The sequence below is a fragment of the Chaetura pelagica genome, unplaced genomic scaffold (genome assembly GCF_000747805.2).
Source record: "Chaetura pelagica isolate M959 unplaced genomic scaffold, ChaPel_1.0 scaffold67, whole genome shotgun sequence".
In the NCBI taxonomy this organism is placed as follows: Eukaryota; Metazoa; Chordata; class Aves; order Apodiformes; family Apodidae; genus Chaetura; species Chaetura pelagica.
Genome location: NW_009954107.1, coordinates 5350677 through 5355314, shown reverse-complemented (window position 1 = coordinate 5355314; position 4638 = coordinate 5350677).

Below are 4638 nucleotides of genomic sequence, written 5' to 3'. Positions count from 1 at the left end.
CAGCAATACTTCACCATTGTAATTATGTAAATAACTATCCACTCAAGGATCTTTTGAGGTGCACATTGAAGATATGCCACGGATTTTAGAAGTGATCATGGATGGATTTTGTGTACTTCCTCCCTCAATCTCAATGTCAGCTGCTGTTGAACTATCATGTGAATTGAAGAACACACAAAAACCACTTTTGGACCAAAAAGGTCTAAAACCACAAGGGACACTGACCGGTACTAAAAACATTTTACTTTTTACCATTAATGCAAGTAAAAGGGAATAATAATGATAATAATAATAATAAAACAGTCTATAATAGGTGTTAGAAACCTAGTCTTTATTAACTATAGAAGATAGCTGTTTTCAAGGTAATACTACTACTGTTTTCAGTAACACTAAATGTATATTTTATACTTCATTGTCCTTCAGTAAAAGCACAGTCTGAAGAAACTTTTTCAAGTACAGGGAAAAAAATTATGACCTGAAGATTTTAATGAAACAAGTCTCTTATTTGGCTATACACAGTATGGTAACTGCTCTGGTTAGCTAAAACTACTTTAACATGGAGAAAAATTTAAAATTTGATTCTCTATCATGAGCTGAGTAGTTCTAATCAGATTATGACAAACCACCAGCGACATCCCATTATTAGTATTTCATGGGTATTCAAAAGAAATCTTACCCTGGGTTTAGCTGTGAAGAATCAATTTGATATTTGAACTGTTTAAGGAGCAAAGACATCTCTCCCAACCTGGAACTCCAGATTAAATAGCAGAAATATTTCTGCAGCAAATATTCTTCTCTTAGTTTTCAGATTTAAACAGGATCAGGAAACTCAGAGTATTATCTTTGCGGACTGTAATGACAGATGGTAATTGCTTCCAAGAGTGTTTTTCAGAGGAAGGTGCATGAAAATGAACCTGCTCTCAGCCTGCAATTGTTTTTTGACACCACTTATATGAACAAAGTATCATGCTTACTGCTATCATTGTACAACACATTATTGAGATATGATGCCTTGGAAGACTTACCTGTGAAAAAAAGGTACATCACTGCAAAGGACCCTGTTCTTTTTGGTGCTCAGCTTTCAAACTTAACTTTAATTCAGTGTGATGAGTGCTTCACAGGACATGCTCAGCCTCTGACATGACAGAACCAATGTAAAAGTGATGCAAACTTATCTCTTTATTGCAGTATTTTTCCAAGGAAGTGTGACAGGTGAATCAGAAGTGAACAACAGAACACACTGCCATGTTAAACTAAAGTTTAACTTGAAATGGTCCTACAAAAAGCTACACAAATCCCCTTGACTTCACTTGTTGTGGACAGTTGTGGATCAAATGCAAGCAAATGTAATATTATCAGTGTTACAGGCAAATAATCCCGGGTCTGGATTTCAAAATGCCACCCTGCTGAAGCCACGTACAAGGCTACTGCAGATGTGAAAATAGGACCTGAAGCAAGGCACCCACATTTTCAACCCTGATGCAGACTGACAATCAGAAGAACAGTAAGCAATGGCACATCCTCCTTTTGCTGCAGCCAACAGACGAAGACCGGGGGTCTTCCTGGGAACTGTGCTTCAGCTGAACACATGGCACCAAGCTCTGTATGGCCACAGCTGTGGAACAAAAAGACTCTCAAAACAACCGGGATAGATGAGACAATGTAAAGTCCCCCTCCATGTGTGAACTATGAATTGAGGAAACACAAATAGTCTACTGGATATCCCAGATATCTGAATGGCCGCTTGAGACCACATGTGCCTTAATTTGCATGTATAGTCATTACAACTACACAATCAAATTAGGCAAGCAATTTCACCTGCATTTTTGCACATGGCCTGTTGTTCTTTAGAGTTTGAAAATCAGCCCCAGCACATTTTATTATACCAGTTACTGGAATCTAAGGATATTTTAATGCTATCTCCCCTTCCCCTCACAGGTTTCATTCTGTATCTCACAGCACATCTCGGGGCTAGATTTAAATGATGGATATGAACCACAGCTGGCTCACTTTCTTATGTATGGTAATGTTCATTCTCCATCTTGTAATTGTATCATGTAGATGAACTACATCCATGGCAGGGGTCTAGCCAAACCCAGCTCACTGCAGGCTTGGAATCAGATAAGCTTGCCTGGAAACTGGAATGAGAAGCAGAGGAAGAGAGGGGATTTACTAGAGAGGGAGAAGTGAGAGAGGATGATTCATTTAGTCGACAACATTATCGGTATTTCAGAATTTTCTTTTATGGCTTGATTTTTGAGAAGCCACTGGAAGAGATATTCCCAAAACTTTCACTACAGGAAGTGTATAACGACAATCAGCATTAGCCTACGAAACACAGGTTTTGATTTGGAATGGCCAACCAATTCCTTACAGTGTGGTCTGCAACTTGTACAAAATGGTCCTATTACATGATGAAGGACGTGAGATATGATGATGTTATACATCAATATGTATATAAGTATTTTTATATAGACTTCTAGAATACTGCCAAAACATTTATGACAGCTATATCACTGCCTTTGTTTATATTTTTTTTTTTACTGTGATATATTCCACAGGCACGTTAACTGTTGCACTTTGAATGTCCAAAAGTTATATTTTAGAATAATAAAGAAGGAAGTGTTTCCAAAACAGTGGCTGTTGTGAAATGTTTGAAGAAGGGCACCCTGGCCTGAATGATGGTAGGCACAAAATGTATTTCAAAAATGCCCCTGTTGATATTTTGCCTTTGAAAAAAATCCTGTAAATTAAGATCTCTATATTTCAATAAATGATATATAATTTAAGGATATGTGAGGGGTCTATACTCACTTATTGAAAGATGGTTCTAAAGAATCAGTCTTGCTTGTTTTTTTTCCCCTACAAAAGTTTTAGTTAATTGAGTGCTCTGCAAAGCCATCAGACAGCAATGAACAGCAGGTCTCTGAGCCCTTCCAGTAGGCACAGTGGGGAAGTGCCTGTGGCAAATGACCTGGGCAGTGAGTGACGTCTGTGGGGAACCATGTTGTCCCTCAAAACATGGCAGGTGTGATGCTCCAGTGAGTGCTGCTTGCTCATCTGCCCAGGCTGGCACTGGGATCCCCCATGAGATGCAGCCCTTGTTGGCCCTGGCACTGCATGTGCTGGGGAAGTTACATATACTGAGAAGAGGAAAGGAGGGACATGGAATGCAAAGGGAGATGCTGTGCCTTGTGTCTGCAATACATCTGCTGCTGCTTCTAGCACAGGTGCACAATAAAGTGCTGCTTTTAACAAGGGGCTAAGAGTGGCTTGTGTCACTCTTTGCTCCCACAGTGATTAATTTTACACAGTGTGTGTAACTGAATGTGACTTTGAGAAGAACTGCAAGATTTCAACCTGAAAACAGACTTAAACTTGTTGACTGCACTTCCCTGCACTGGAAATCTGTCCTGGTTTGCCAACAGGAGCCAGAAAAGGCTGCAGTGGGAAAATCCTGTGAACAGGCAGGTTGGCAGCCTTCTGACCACAGAGGGATCACTTTTGTTAAAGTATGCTTTGAGAGGATCTCTCCATCTAACATCTCCCTCTCCATTACTACTTCCTTGCAAAGCAAACCCCCTCCTTGCTTCATGCAGGGTGCAGCAGCCTGGGCCTGTGCCACAGGCAAAAGTTAGAGCAGGTTCCTCTCCTTTGTGTCTTTATCCTACAACAACGCAGTGTCGTGCCACCCCAGAGATCTGGGAAAGAGCAATGACAGCACTTATGTCCTTAGGTCTGTCCTGCTAAGCCATGCACATTCTCTTCTGGAAGTTCAGTAGCTGTGTGGGGGATGAGGACTGATGGTTTTGTTAGTCCTGCTGTGCAAGCTAAAGGTTGGCGATACAAAATCCCTCTCTATACAAGAGGCTGCAGCTGCATTCAGACCTCAGATTCAGTTCTCCATCCTCTTCTTTGCCCTTCCTGAGTAGGAATGCAGTCTCCCATGTGTAGGGTATGGCTGAGTGTGCCTATGAGCCTGTATGTCCACGTTGGGGAGCACGGATGGTGAGTGTTCATCTTGCTGCAGTTGATCTATTTTGGGCAAAAAAAAGCCTAAAAGCCAAGTGCACTGGAAATCCCAGCCTGACTGTCCCTCAGGAGTTCCTCTCATCATCTTGCTGCCTGTCTCAAGGCCCCTGCAAGTATTTGGTTGGAAATGTCCCGAGGGAGCTCACTGGCATGCAGCAGAGCCTGTCCGGGAGAGAGGAGCTAGTGGGAGAGTGGCAGAGTGCCCAGAGCAGCAGGGAGGGACTGGCTCCTGGCCAGGATGGGGAAGGAAAAGCAATGAATGGCTTTCCACGTGGCTCCTAAGCAGGAGATTTCAGCTTAGGCAGGTAAACAAACTTTTGGCTAAGCTTCTGGATTGCTATGAGAGGTGTAAAAGAAGAGCAGCAGGTCCATCAGCCAGAAGCATGTCGTCCAGCCACCTCATGGTGCTCCCAGAGACTCTGGGAAGCTGAAGTTGCCCCTGCAAAGCAGCCGCGTCCTATCACTTTATCCCCACTGTTGGAGGATGAAAGGGAGTCCATACATCATGGGAGTCCAGGCATTTCTGTGTACAACAAGGCCAAGGGTGGGATTCAACACCTTTGGGCTTGTTGTCCACCTGGCCTCATCTCAGTCCTACCCCCCCCC